Consider the following 16224-nt stretch of genomic DNA (forward strand, 5'->3'; position numbering starts at 1 on the left):
AAGTATAGAGCAGTAATAATTCTTTATAATTTTTTCTCCATGTCTTTCCATAAATTTTCACAAATGCATACAGTGCATTTGTGAACATGTTACATATTAAACTGATTAGTATTGTGACCCAATTGGATTTTACCTTCTTTATGTACATATCTGTAGATCCCCAAAGCCTCCAAGTGTACTGATTTGGATGATTTTATATACATTCCTTAAGACCATTTTCTGGTAGCCATGTAACTCTGAATTGCATTGAAAGAAAAAATAAAGCATTTTATAGAACTAAGTGTGATTTTTCTCCATTTAAACTCTACATTCTCCCTATTTGGAGCTATTTAATGATTTGCTGTGTCATTTCCACACCTGAGTCAGTACAGCTTTATTTTTTTACTTAATTAATAGCAATTAAGAATATATTTAAAATCTCAACTCTTTGATCTTCCTAGTAGATATTTTTATTGGTCAGGGTCAGATAGAGAACCTGTAGGAGATATATATTAGGAGATTTATTGCAAGGAATTGGCTTATGTAATTTTGGGGACTGACTAGGCTTGACCATAATCCATGAGTCAGGTCATCAGGAAGGGCAGGCTGGAACCCTCAGGCATGAACTTCCACTGACTTAATCAGGCTTGTTGGGATTATCTAGGATTAAGTCCTCTTACTTAAAATCAACTGATTATGAGTTTTAATCACACCCACAAAATACCTTCACAGCTACACCTAGATTAACAAATACCTGGGGAGTGTAGCCTAGCCAGGTTCACACATAAAATTGACAATCACAAAATTTAAATAAAAAATATTTCAAATTTAGCAAAATAATATACATTTCTGCATAATTGTATATGTTTGATATCAGTTGAAACTAGTTGTTCCTTTTGTGGTTGCAATGAAATACACATTGTGAAAGTGAATGTTTAAGTCCTTATAATCTTGGGCCAGGAAAGGCCATTAGCAAAATGATGTGGGTGGCTGCCCCTGAGCTTCTGTCCCTGTAGCTAAGGCAGACAGGTGGCTACTCCAAGATCTCGAGGTAAGTACACCCCAGCCTGTTCTGTCTTCTCTCTTGCCTCTCAGAACTAGGCTTTCTGAAGGGCTCTGTCCAATAAGTAGAGGGATTTCCTTGGCTGTTTAGAGTGTATCTATTGCCAAATAATTATCAAAAACAGCCAGGCCTAAGCCCAGAAGCTTTGGAAGGCAAGGGAGGGCACCCTGAGTTTTACCAAGAATACTGAAGATATTAAAGGAGAGGTTCTCCAATGGTTACCAGAAAACAGGTTACAGATAATACGCATTTGAAAACTCTGAATGACCACTATGTTTTCTTGCTTCTGCTCCAACTTCAAGAATAATAGTTTCTTAAAGGCACAGATTATATATCCTCAGATCATGTCATAGTGAATAGCATAGATATTAGTGTTCCAGCAGGAAATAGTACACCCAAATTAGGATAAGGTGTGGAGGGGTAAACCAAAAGTTTTGTTTAAAAAGGTGTGAGCCAGCTCTAGAGAAACCTGAAATGATAGTGTAGTACCCTGTAGCCATTATTATCCTCAGTCGGGGGCAGGGGGTGGGTAGGGAACGGAGAGATTACTGAAAGCATAAAGAGAATGCCAAGGACTGAGAGTTGCCCTCATAGGTGCCGTGGCCTTTGCTGAAGCAATGTCATTAGTCCTCTGGAGATGGAACCAAGGGAGAAGAAATACAGTACCCTGATTGTGAAAATCCACCTCACTCTCTCCCTCTAGTCACCTGCCAGGGTTTCCAAATGGCTGAACCCACCAAATATCAGAGGGCCAAGGGCCCACCAACGTGATCCCTTGAAATTAGCCACCTGAGGGCACAATGGAGAGTGGACCCAGAAGGGCACACAGGAGATAGAATGCCCTTCACTCACATTATACAGCAGCTCCAAGCATGTGAACCTGAACAAGCTATGTCATTTCTCTGAGCCTCAGTTTTCTCACCTTAAAATAATGTAATCATAGTTATCTGGCAGGGTTATTTAGGGGCAGACAGTATATGTAAATGTAAATTACCCTTTTTTTAAACTTTTATTTTAGGTTTGGCATATATGTGAAAGTTTGTCATGGGAGTTTGTTGTAGAGATTATATCATCATGCAGGTATTAAGCCCAGTACCCACTAGTTATCTTTCTGCTCTTCTCCCTCTGCTCATCCTCCCTGCTCAAGTAGACCCCAGTGTCTGTTGTTTCCTTCTTTGTATTCATAAGTTCTTATCACTTAGCACCCATTCATAAGTCAGAACATGTGGTATTTGGTTTTCTGTTCTTGGATTAGTTTGCTAAAGATAATGGCCTCCAGCTCCATCCATGCAAAAGAAAAGATCTTATTCATTTTTAGGGCTGCATATTATTTCATGGTACATATGTACCATATTTTCTTTATCCAGTCTGTCATTGATGGGCATTTAGGTTGATTGAAGTCTTTGCTATTGTGAATAATGCTGCAATAAATATTTGCATGTATGTCTTTATGGTAGATGATTTATATTCCTCTGAGTATATACCCAGTAATGAGATTGCTGGGTTGAATGGTAGTTCTGCTTTTAGCTCTTTGAGGTATTAACATACTGCTTTCCACAATGGTTGAGCTAATTTACACTCCCACTAACAGTGTATAAGTGTTCCCATTTCCCTGCAACCTTGCCAGCATCTGTTATTTTTTGACTTTTTAATAATAACCATTCTGATTGGCATGAGATGGTATCTCATTGCGGTTTTTATTTGCATTTCTCTAATGATCAGTGATAGTGAGCTTTTTATCATATGCTTGTTGGCCACACGTTATGTCTTCTTTTGAAAGGTGTCTTTTCATGTCCTCTGCCCACTTTTTAATGGGGTTGTTTTTCTCTTGTAAATTTGTTTACGTTTTTTATATATTCTGGATATTAGACCTCTGTCAGATGCATAGTTTGTAAATTTTTTCCCATTCTGTAGGTTGTCTACTCTGCTGATAGTTGCTTTTGCTGTGCAGAAGCTCTTAAGTTTAATTAGCTCACACTTGATTTTTGCTTCTGCTGCAATTTCTTTTGGTGTCTTTGCCATGAAATCTTTGCCCATTCCTATGTCCAGGATGGTATTGCCTAGGTTGTCTTTCAGGGTTTTTATAGTTTTGGGTTTCACATTTAACTTTTTTTTTTTTTTTTGAGATATAGTGGCACAATCTCGGCTCACTGCAACCTCCACCTCCTGGGCATGCCTCAGCCTCCCAAGTAGCTGGGACTACAGGCACGTGCCACCACACCAGACTAATTTTTTTTTTTTTTTTGAGACGGAGTCTCGCTCTTGTCGCCCAGGCTGGAGTGCAGTGGTGCAATCTCGGCTCACTGCAAGCTCCGCCTCCCGGGTTCACGCCATTCTCCTGCCTCAGCCTCCCGAGTAGCTGGGACTACAGGCGCCCGCCACTGCGCCCGGCTAATTTTTTGTATTTTTAGTAGAGATGGGGTTTCACCGTGGTCTCGATCTCCTGACCTCGTGATCCTCCCACCTCGGCCTCCCAAAGTGCTGGGATTACAGGCGTGAGCCACCGTGCCCGGCCCACACCAGACTAATTTTTAAGAGATGGGGTTTTGCTGTGTTGGCCAGGCTGGTCTCAAACTCCTGACCTCAAGTGATCCGCCTGCCTTGGCCTCCCAAAGTGCTGGGAATACAGGTGTGAGCCACCACGTCTGGCCACATTTAAGTCTTTAATCCATCTTGAGTTGATTTTTGTATATGGCATAAGGAGGGGGTCCAGCTTCAATCTTCTGCATGTGGCTAGCCAGTTATCCCAGCACCATTTATTGAATAGAGAGTCTTTTCCCCATTGCTTATTTTTGTCAGTTTTCTTGAAGATCAGATGGTCATAGGTGTACAGACTTATTTCTGGGCTCCCTGTTGTTTCATTGTTCTATGTACCTGTTTTTGTACCAGTACCATGCTGCTTTGGTTACCAAAGCCTTGTAGTATAGTTTGAAGTCAAGTAACATGATACCTCCAGCTTTGTTCATTTTGCTTAGGATTGCCCTGGCTATTCAGGCTCTTTTTTTGGTTCCATATGAATTTTAAAATAGTTGTTTTCTAGTTCTGCGAAGAATGTCATTGGTAGTTTGATAGGAATAGCATTGAATCTGTAAATTGCTTTGGGCAGTATGACCATATCAATGATATTGATTTTTCCTATCCATGAGCATGGAATGTTTTTCCATTTGTTTCCATCTTCTCTGACTTCTTTGAGAAGTGTTTTATAATTCTCATTGTAGAGATCTTTCACCTCCCTGGTTAGCTGTGTTCCTAGGTATTTTATTCTTTGTGTGGCAATTGTGAATGGGCTTGCCTTTTTGATTTGGCACTCAGTTTGGCTATTGTTGGTGTATAGAAATGCTAGTGATTTTTGTACATTGATTTTGTATCCCGCAACTTTGCTGAAGTTGTTTATTGGCTGGAGGAGTTTTGGGGCCGAGACTGGGATTTTCTAGATATAGAATCATGTTGTCTGCAAACATATAGTTTGACCTCCTCTTTTCCTATTTGGATCCCCTTTATTTCTTTCTATTGCTTGATTGCCCTGACTACGACTTCCAATACTGTTTTGAATATGAGTGGTGAGAGAGGGCATCCTTGTCATGTGCTAGTTTTCAAGGGAAATGTTTCCAGCTTTTGCTCATTCAGTATAATGTTGGCTGTGGGTTTGTCATAGACGGTTCTTACTATTTTGAGGTATGTTCCTTCAATAAGTAGTTCATTGAGAGTTTTTAATATGAAGGGGTATTGAATTCTATTGAAAGCCTTTTCTGTGTCTATTGAGATAATCATGTGGTTTTTATCCTTAGTTCTGTTTATGTGATGAATCACATGTAATGATGTGCATATGTTGAATCAACCTTGCATCTTGGGGATGAAGCCTACTTGATCATCGTGGATTAGCTTTTTGTTGTGCTGCTGGATTCTGTTTGCAAGTATTTTGTTGAGGATTTTTGCATCAATATTCAACAAAGATATTGGCCTGAAGTTTTCCTTTTTCGTTGTGTCTCTGTCAGGCCTTGGTATCAAGATGATACTGGCCTAATAGAATGAGTTTGGGAAGAGTCCCTCCTCAATTTTTTGGAATGGTTTCTGTAGGAATGGTACCAAGTCTTCTTTGTACATCTGGTAGGATTTGGCTGAGAATCTATCAGGTCCCAGGCTTTTTTTGGTTGGTAGGCTGTTTATTACTGATCCAATTTTGGAGCTTGTTGTTAGTCTGTTCAGGGAATCAGTTTCTTCCTGGCTCAGTCTTGGGAGAGTGTGTCCAGTAATTCATCTGTCTCTTCTAGGTTTTCTAGTTTGTGTGTGTTCGTTACTCTTAACAATAGATGGAGCTTCACACAGTGGCAATTGTTGTAGCCAATGAGGTTTATCTGAAGCACAATTATTGCTGATTGAACACTTTTCCCAGTACCCTGCTGTGATGACTTTAAATATAGTTGGCATTTGCAGTTTTTGATAGTCTCCACAGAGACTAAATTAAAAAAAATACAATAGATAGCATTCAATATAATAACTGCTACTGTTATTATAATTGTCACAACTGCTGTTACCTCAACTAATTCATAAAATAGATACAAAGTTCATTTCATAACAGGGAAATAGATAAGAGATTGAAGAAGCATTTTGAACTGTGTTAGAATAACTGTAGCATCTTACATATGTGTGTGTGTGTGTGTGTGTGTGTGTGTGTGTTAACCTAAACTCTGATAATAAGACAAAGCCCCCCATCTCCTTTCGATGCTCTTAGTGATCATACATTTCTACTTTTCCCCACTTATTTGCCAGAGATAAAAACAAAATTAGTAAACTACCCCAGTTTGAATTCCATTTCCCTCCAACCTAACTCATGGTAGAGAATTTAATGACAGAAAATGGCCAAAATATTTGAGATCAGTGGGGAGAAATTGTGACTAATGCACATTGTTTGACTTCATAATTACTACAGTGTGATTCCATAAAAACTGTATTAGGTGGATAATAACATTGTGAGTAGTAATTGTGTCTACATGTGTAATTTCTTTTCTCTATAGTATTTAGGATTATAAGGGAGGATTTATAGATATGTAGGGAAAAAAGTAATTTTTTGCTTAACCCTCATATGTTCTTAGTTGAAACAGACATTTGTAACAACAGCAACAACAACGAAAAAGCAGATTAACAAGGGAAAAACAGAAGTTTTGTTAACACGTATATTTCATACATACGTGGGAGATACCTAGAGAAGGAGTAATTATCAAAGAGGTGACTCTGAATTGCACTTTATATAACATCTTCAAAAAGAACAGCAAATTTTTAGAGAAGTGACAAAACAAAGGACTTTGAGTCTCCAGCGGCAGCAACTTGTGGGAAGGCAAATAAAGGCTAGTGAGTAAAGCTTGTTAATGTAGATTCCTCTGGTGCCATCTCCAGGTCCATAAGGGTCTAAAGTTGTTTTCATTGGTTAGCTTTTGTTCTTCTTGGTAGAAAAGGGAGATGGGATATATTATGTTTTTGTAAATTTATGTCCTGATTTTAGGCAAATAGAGGGAGGGCAGAGAGCTCTCAGGTATCTGCTTCTTTCTTGCCTTCAGCTCAACAATCCTCCTGTCAAAAAGGTGTATTGGGGGTGGCATATTATGACCTCTCACAGTTACAATAGTATAGATAATAGATAGTGTATATATTGATAGTCTAGATTACTGTGCTTTACTTATAAGTACAATTTAGATCATAAATCAAATAGAAAACCAGATGGAAGCATTTTAAAAATTCATCTTGGAGAGGGTTCAAAAGCTATCTGTTGTCCTTGCACAAAAGAAATCTGTACCTTCAAGGTCCTGGGAACACTAGCAATAGCACACTGATTTGGCATAAGCTGACCATGTGCTAATTGGGAACAGGACTCCTTAGAGATCACCAAGAAATCACCTCATTATTCAGCCTTGGTCACATAATTAAATTTGAGTCTAATGCTCTAATCTTTAGATGATTTTGAATTAAATTCTTATTTATTCCTTATGACAAGCACTCTGTTCTGTCTTCGTGGATGAGACTCCCAGCTGTGAATAAAACCAGGTTGGAGGTTTTGCTACAGTTTATCATATTATACCTATGAATGAGTCATGTGCCATCTGTTGACCATAAATCCAGTTAAGGAATTCTAATATATGTACTATTTCTACTTCCTAGAATAAAGCAAAATTGGCATTTACAACCTTCCTGAGCAATAAAATGCCAGTAAAAATATAATTGACACTTATGGTTCTTTGCTATTCCTAAGCATTAATCACCTTAAAACACAGTATGCGGTATCTGTATTTCCATGACTATTAGCTACAAAATGTTGGCAACATGTTAAACTTCAATTACTTTTTATAATATCTTATATTCACATGAGCAAGATTTAATGACTCACAAAGACAATCTGGAATAAATACAGATATTCACCCTGGAATTTTCTCTTTCAATGGGAATAATTATTAACAACACTGGTTTCTTCTCTGAGGTAGTAATTTTTGGTAGTTTAGTTCTTATTCAGAGTGCACTGACAATGTGATTATTATTAGTACCTCTGTCTTTCCCAGCATGCAATTATTTGCATATTAATTTAACTTTGTTATTGGGTGAAAATAGCACCATATCAGCAGAGGGATAGGATTTTAAAGTATCAGTGACATGAAATAATTTTAACGTGGAACTAAACTTTGTTATGATTCTAAATTTACTTTTAAAAATAATAAATATTGCTTTTTAAGACTACAGATTATGCTGCACAAAATAAGGAAATAAATTTAGTCTAAAAACGTATCAAACCCCAATCCTATTTCTGTTATTTTGACATTTTGTATTTGAATATTCACTTTCAGTATTTTTTGACATAGGGACATGTTCTGATTATGCTTCAGCAGATTAAAATGGTAACACATGGGAAGCTCACACAGATGGACTGGGAAATAGAAACAGGTGTTGCACTCACCTGCCATTTGTTTTTATTCCCCCTTTCAATTTTTTTCTTCTAAAATGAGAGAATTGGTCCTTCTTTCCATAGTGGCAGTGAAGCTAGAGTACATTGACGGGCTTCTTCTTTGGACCAAAAAATAGTCCATGCCCTGCAAGTCTTGATTTTATCTCTTGGTGGAACTGATGAGTAATGTGACTCTTTATCATACTGTCTTTGTGTTTTGGAAGTAGAAATAATAAAATGCATGTGTAGTAAGACTAATTTGCTAAATAAATAGAGAATGTACATATGTGTGTTCATGTTGATTTTTAAAAGATCTGGAGGGAATATTCATAAATATTAGAAATGATTGGGCTAAATGCCCCAATTAAAAGACACAGACTGGCAAATTGGATAAATAGTCAAGACCCATCAGTGTGCTGTATTCAGGAAACCTATCTCATGTGCAGAGACACACATAGTTTCAAAATAAAGGGATGGAGGAAGATCTACCAAGCAAATGGAAAACAAAAAAAGACAGGGGTTGTAATCCTAGTCTCTGATAAAACAGACTTTAAACCAACAAAGATCAAAAGAGACAAGGCCATTACATAATGGTAAAGGGATCAATTCCACAAGAAGAGCTAACTATCCTAAATATATATGCACCCAATACAGGAGCACCCAGATTCATAAAGCAAGTCCTTAGAGACCTACAAAGAGACTTAGACTCCCACACAATAATAATGGGAGACTTTAACACCCCACTGTCAACATTAGACAGATCAACGAGACAGAAAGTTAACAAAGATATCCAGGAGCTGAACTCAGCTCTGCACCAAGCGGACCTAGTAGACATCTACAGAACTCTCCACCCCAAAACAACAGAATATATGTTCTTCTCAGCACCACACCGCACTTATTCCAAAATTGACCACATAGTTGGAAGTAAAGCTCTCCTCAGCAAATGTAAAAGAATAGAAATTATAACAAACTGTCTCTCAGACCACAGTGCAATCAAACCAGAACTCAGGATTAAGAAACTCACTCAAAACCGCCCAACTACATGGAAACTGAACAACCTGCTCCTGAATAACTACTGGGTACATAATGAAATGAAGGCAGAAATAAAGATGTTCTTTGAAACCAATGAGAACAAAGACACAACACACCAGAATCTCTGGGACACATTCAAAGCAGTGTGTAGAGGGAAATTTATAGCACTAAATGCCCACAAGAGAAAGCATGAAAGATCTAAAATTGACACCGTAACATCACAATTAAAAGAACTAGAGAAGCAAGAGCAAACACATTCAAAAGCTAGCAGAAGGCAAGAAATAACTAAAATCAGAGCAGAACTGAAGGAAATAGAGACACAAAAAACCCTTCAAAAAATCAATGAATCCAGGAGCTTGTATTTTGAAAAGATCAACAAAATTGATAGACTGCTAGCAACACTAATAAAGAAGAAAAAAGATAAGAATCAAATAGACACAATAAAAAATGATAAAGGGGATATCACCACTGATCCCACAGAAATACAAACTACCATCAGAGAATACTATAAACACCTCTACGCAAATAAACTAGAAAATCTAGAAGAAATGGATAAATTCCTGGACACATACACCCTCCTAAGACTAAACCAGGAGGAAGTCGAATCTCTGAATAGACCAATAACAGGCTCTGAAATTCAGGCAATAATTAATAGCTTACCAACCAAAAGAAGTCCAGGACCAGATGGATTCACAGCCAAATTCTACCAGAGGTACAAGGAGGAGCTAGCACCATTCCTTCTGAAACTATTCCAATCAATAGAAAAAGACGGAATCCTCCCTAACTCATTTTATGAGGCCAGCATCATCCTGATACCAAAGCCTGTCAGAGACACACCAAAAAAAGAATTTTAGACAAATATCCCTGATGAACATCGATGCAAAAATCCTCAATAAAATACTGGCAAACCGAATCCAGCAGCACATCAAGAAACTTTTCCACCATGATCAAGTGGGCTTCATCCCTGGGATGCAAGGCTGGTTCAACATACACAAATGAATAAACATAATCCAGCATATAAACAGAACCAATGACAAAAACCACATGATTATCTCAATAGATGCAGAAAAGGCCTTCGAAAACATTCAACAACGCTTCATGCTAAAAACTCTCAATAAATTAGGTATTGATGGAACGTATCTCAATAAGAGCTATCTATGACAAACCCACAGTCAATATCATACTGAATGGGCAAAAACTGGAAGCATTCCCTTAGAAAACTGGCACAAGACAGGGATGCCCTCTCCCACCACTCCAATTCAACATAGTGTTGGAAGTTCTGGCCAGGGCAATCAGGCAGGAGAAGGAAATAAAGGGTATTCAGTTAGGAAAAAGAGGAAGTCAAATTGTCCCTGTTTGCAGATGACATGATTGTATATCTAGAAAACCCCATCGTCTCAGCCCAAAATCTCCTTAAGCTGATAGGCAACTTCAGCAAAGTCTCAGGATACAAAATCAATGTGCAAAAATCACAAGCATTCTTATACACCAATAACAGACAAACAGAGAGCCAAATCATGAGTGAACTCCCATTCACAATTGCTTCAAAGAGAATCAAATACCTAGGAATCCAACTTACAAGGGATGTGAAGGACCTCTTCAAGGAGAACTACAAACCACTGCTCACGGAAACAAAAGAGTATACAAACAAATGGAAGAACATTCCATGCTCATGGGTAGGAAGAATCAATATCGCGAAAATGGCCATACTGCCCAAGGTAATTTATCGATTCAATGCCATCCCTATCGAGCTACCAATGACTTTCTTCACAGAATTGGAAGAAAACTACTTTAAAGTTCATATGGAACCAAAAAAGAGCCCGCATCGCCAAGTCAATCCTAAGCCAAAAGAACAAAGCTGGAGGCATCATGCTACCTGACTTCAAACTATACTACAAGGCTAGAGTAACCAAAACAGCATGGTACTGGTACCAAAACAGAGATATAGACTAATGGAACAGAACGGAGCCCTCAAAAATAATGCCACAAAGCTGCAACCATCTGATCTTTGACAAACCTGAGAAAAACAAGCAATGGGGAAAGGATTCCCTATTTAATAAATGGTGCTGGGAAAACTGGCTAGCCATATGTAGAAAACTGAAACTGGATCCCTTCCTTACACCTTATACAAAAATTAATTCAAGATGGATTAAAGACTTAAATGTTAGACCTGAAACCATAAAAACCCTAGAAGAAAACCTAGACAATACCATTCAGGACATAGGCATGGGCAAGGACTTCATGTCTAAAACACCAAAAGCAATGGCAACAAAAGCCAAAATTGAGAAATGGGATCTAATTAAACTAAAGAGCTTCTGCACAGCAAAAGAAACTACCATCAGAGTGAACTGGCAACCTACAGAATGGGAGAAAACTTTTGCAATCTACTCATCTGACAAAGGGCTAATATCCAGAATCTACAACGAACTCAAACAAATTTACAAGAAAAAAACAACCCCATCAACAAGTGGGTGAAGGATATGAACAGACACTTGTCAAAAGAAGACATTTATGCGGCCAAAAGACACATGAAAAAATGCTCATCATCACTGGCCATCAGAGAAATGCAAATCAAAACCACAATGAGATACCATCTCACACCAGTTAGAATGCCAATCATTAAAGAGTCAGGAAACAACAGGTGCTGGAGAGGATACGGAGAAATAGGAACACTTTCACACTGTTGGTGGGACTGTAAACTAGTTCAACCATTGTGGAAGTCAGTGTGGCGATTCCTCAGGGATCTAGAACTAGAAATACCATTTGACCCAGCAATCCCATTACTGGGTATATACCCAAAGGATTATAAATCATGCTGCTATAAAGACACATGCACACATATGTTTATTGCAGCACTATTCACAATAGCAAAGACTTGGAACCAACCCAGATGTCCAACAATGATAGACTGGATTAAGAAAATGTGGCACATATACACCATGGAATACTATGCAGCCATAAAAAAGGATGAGTTCATGCCCTTTGTAGGGACATGGATGAAGCTGGAAACCATCATTCTCAGCAAACTATCACAAGGACAAAAAACCAAACACCGCATGTTCTCACTCATAGGTGGGAATTGAACAATGAGAATACATGGACACAGGAAGGGGAACATCACACACCAGGGCCTGTTGTGGGAGGAGGGGAGGGGGGAGGGATAACATTAGGAGATATACCTAATGTTAAATGACAAGTTAATGGGTGCAGCACACCAACATGGACATGTATACGTATGTAACTAACCTGCACGTTGTGCACATATACCCTAAAACTGAAAGTATTAAAAAAAATTATTCTGTGTGGTTTTGTTTTCTCTTTTTTACTTTATATTCTAAATTTCCTTTAATCATAAAAGGTTTATTTTAAAAAAAACGTTGATAATAAGTAAGCAAAACTGCCCACTTCCCTCCTCAGGTTATCCACTAAGGAATGCCTCCAAAGAAAACACTATAGATGTGAGAGAGGAAGTATGCATTAAGGGGGAGTCCATGCTGAGGACTAGGAGGAAATGAGGCGGGCAAGTCTTCAGGCCAGGCTCAGGCTTAGTCAGCACACTCAGAGCAGATCTCTTGGGAGAAAATGGGGAGGATTCACCTGAATCAGCTTCCAGAAACTGACAAGAAATTCACATGCCCCCCAGTTGACGATGGAATTGTTACCGCCTTTGGACAAGGATGCTCTTGTTGATATGACCAGTGTATTCTCTGATGCATTCCCAACCTGATGTTTGTTCAGTGCCTGCAGAGCCAGGCAAAACTCACTCCGACTGCCTTTGGCATCCACCTCCACAGGACGGGTGTACTGTCTCTATTAAAAGTGCTTGGCATGGTAACTTTGGGTTAAAGACAATTGGGTGGAAGCTAGTCTTGTGAAATGGAGATCTGCATAAAACTTGAGAGGGTAGAACAAACGAGCAAATATAGAGAGTCAAATCCATAAACCTTGAGGCTATTTAATTTCTAGATCAACATTTATTCTTCTATCCTATGTACCTTCTGCCCTCCTCCTTTGTAATTTCTTCAGACCCAGCCTTTCAGGCCCCTCATGTAAAAATATTTCTCTGCTTTTCCTGAGATGGACAGTGCTGGTCACCACCTTGCAATATAAGGGTCAGCTTTCCCCTCCTTTGGGTTTGTAGAAGAAATCATTCATTTATCAATGTCTGTGGAGCCCCTATTATATATGTCTGAGGTCCTGGTTAGGGTAAATGTCATCACATATCCATACAAATAACATCCATTTATCAACAAAAAAAAGACTTTCCAACCCTCATCTCAACAGGACACCTGATATACGAATTTACTGTGTAGTTAGAACTGCCATCTTTAGCCCTTCTAATGTGGTTCTAGACCCAGACATGGTATCATGTTGCTACTGATGAGGGCTAGTCTTAACTGATGCCCTTCAATTGAGACTGGGGTGACATATAATGCATTCATAGAAATTAGCAGTGGCTATCCTAGTCTTCAAGAGAAATTTAGATAACCTGTATTTTGTGCATTGATATATATCAGACTCCTGTGACACTGGAAGTTTTATTTTGCCTAGATAAGGTTACTGAACAAGTAGCATCTCAGTTTGAGACACTAAGATTGCCAGTGGGTGACGAGCACTGTGGACATGAGCCATCTGTGCCGTGGAGTGTGGCTAGTGTCTCCCATAGCAGTCTCTCTTGTCTGCCTGTCATTAGGTGATCTTGAGGCTGTGGAAAGTGAGTTACGCAGCCTCTCCCTGATTAAATGCATCCTGTCTCTCTCACATTGTAAAAATAATTGTGGACTTTATGTTCCACCCAGGATTATAATTCCTCAATGCCATATGTTTGGGTTGACATAAACAGTCTTCCCAGAAATTTGGCACAAGCCTGACCATGTGCTGATTGGGAACAAGACTTCTTAGAGATCGCCAAGAAATCAATTCATTCTTCAGCCTTGGTCACATAACTAAATTTGAGTTTAGTGCCCTAATATTTAGATGGGTACCTCCGTGATCTTGTTAAAGACATTTGTTTGCAAGGAAAGTGCTACAGACTTTATCTATGTGTTTTACTGGACTTTGTATTTTTTTTTTTAAATGTCACCAGAATATATCACTTAGATCTCCAGTCTCCTTTATGTTCTAAGTTGTAGCATTTTTTCACTTTCAACATGATATTTGATGCAAGATTTTCTTATTACCTCCACTTTTGAAAAATGATATAACATAAGAGGAAATTGCATAGGAGGTGGAGAAGCCCATCTGTAGAAATGCTGATAGCTTCATTGTACATTAGTGTTGACTCTTGAATGAAAAGGAAAAACTCAGTAGCTCTGGAATGCCTAAGTCCTAAAGTTTTTCATACAGTAGAGCTCTGTGAAGCACCAACCCATTTTTGTTTGTTGGTTTTTTGTTTTGTTTGTCTGTTTTTTGAGATGGAGTCTTGCTGTTGCTTAGGCTGGCTTTGAACTCCTGGACTCAAGCAATCATCCTGCCTCAGCCTCCTGAATAGCTGGGATATATAGACATGTGCCACTATGCTTAGCTTTCAAACTATATTTTTAATGAGTTTGTCCCTCTTAGGATATTCATTGTTTGGTAATTAAAACTAAGCAGCTGGCCAGGCACGGTGGCTCATGCCTGTAATCCCAGCACTTTGGAAGGCCAAGGCGGGCGGATCACCTGAGGTCAGGAGTTTGAGACCAGCCTGACCAACATGGAGAAACCCCGTCTCTACTAAAAATACAAAATGAGCTGGGCATGGTGGTGCATGCCTGTAATCCCAGCTACTTGGGAGAATGAGACAGGAGAATCGCTTGAACCTGGGAGGAGGAGGTTGCAGTGAGCCAAGATCGCGCCATTGCACTCCAGCCTGGGCAACAAGAGCGAAACTACATCTCAAAAACAAAACAAAACAAAACCAAAAAAAAAAACAAAAAAAACCTAAGCAGCTGACTTGGCAGTTGTGGTCAAAGGAACCACCTTTTGTCATGCATTCACTGGGAGATGCAGGCAACATTTGATTTCATGGCATTTAATAGGTGATTTTAAAATGGCAATTGATTATATTTTCAAATAAACACAGCCATCACATAAATACTTTGTCACCTTTACACAGCACCAACATGATGCTTTTGTAATGAAAAATAAAGCTAGTAGGGAAAAGACTTTTACAAGATCTGTTTAAATCATTCAGTGAATACTAGTCCCTATGGTTGATACTGAAGAAGCAAAGGTGAGCACGGGAGCTCACATGCCAATGGGGAGGCAGAAATTAGTCAAAGAATCACAGAAATCAGTGTAAAATTAACAGCTGTAACACAGATTATGAAGGCAAAAGATCATAATGCTGCCTAGGTTGGGTTCTCCAAAAGCAAAGCCTGAGACGGGTTCGGGTACATATGACTTATTGTAAGAATGCTCTCAGGGGAAGAGGAGTGTCCGAATCTGAGGCAGGGGAAGGGTGTGGTCTCAGATGAATGGAGCTTCCGCCTGACCCCATGGGAGCTCTGGAGCATTAATTGTACAACAGAGTTCTTCCACCTTAAGGCAAGTGGCTGGCCTTTCATAGTTGTTCCCCCATGCAAATCAGGCATTAACCAGAGTTAACCCAGGATGGGCATGGCCCTTGGGTAGAGGAACTCCCATAAGGCCAAAGGCAGTTTTCCAGAGAAGGGGGGACAGCAACAGAGAAAATGAGTGCAAGTTTAAGGAGCTCTGAGTGCGGCACCATCAGCATCCACTACAGATGCTAAGAGAACATATAATACAATGTTCTGCTTTCTTCAAAATCCTCCAGTGGTCTCCTGTATCACTCAGAGTCAGACCCAAATGCCTGAAAATGTCTGCAAAGATCAGGGGGATCTGGTGCCTGCTCTGACCTCGTATCATAGATGCCTTTGAATCAAAATGCTCATTGCTCTATATGATATTCACTGTTGCTTTAGTTACCTTGTCCTGGCTGGATTTTCAGTTACCTTTTCTATTTAAACAGCAATGCATATTTTGGACATATTTCACATTTGATCAGTGTATGTTGAGGTACCTACTTTTATTTTCTTACATTTTTATTCAAAATATCTGTAAGTGCCTAGAGTAGTGAAAAACCATAAAGACAGAAAGTAGGATGGTAGTTGCCAGGGGCTGGGAGGAAGCAGGAATTGGGGAGTTATTATTTAATGGGTATAGAGTTTAGTTTTACAAGACGAAGAGAATTATGGAGATGGAGATGGTGGTGATGGTT

The 16224-nt window shown here is 39.0% G+C and overlaps 1 protein-coding gene and 1 non-coding gene across 3 annotated transcripts in view; both read left to right on the top strand.

Annotated features, from left to right (window-relative positions):
* The window catches only part of MYRIP (myosin VIIA and Rab interacting protein), a 450013-nt gene that overhangs the window by 156537 nt on the left and 277252 nt on the right, over nt 1-16224 (top strand). The window lies entirely within an intron of this gene.
* On the top strand, nt 5357-5498 carry LOC115934070 (U4 spliceosomal RNA). Its single transcript, XR_004069923.1, has one exon. It is a non-coding gene; the product is annotated as a U4 spliceosomal RNA (small nuclear RNA).

The sequence above is a fragment of the Gorilla gorilla genome, chromosome 2 (genome assembly GCF_029281585.2).
Source record: "Gorilla gorilla gorilla isolate KB3781 chromosome 2, NHGRI_mGorGor1-v2.1_pri, whole genome shotgun sequence".
In the NCBI taxonomy this organism is placed as follows: Eukaryota; Metazoa; Chordata; class Mammalia; order Primates; family Hominidae; genus Gorilla; species Gorilla gorilla.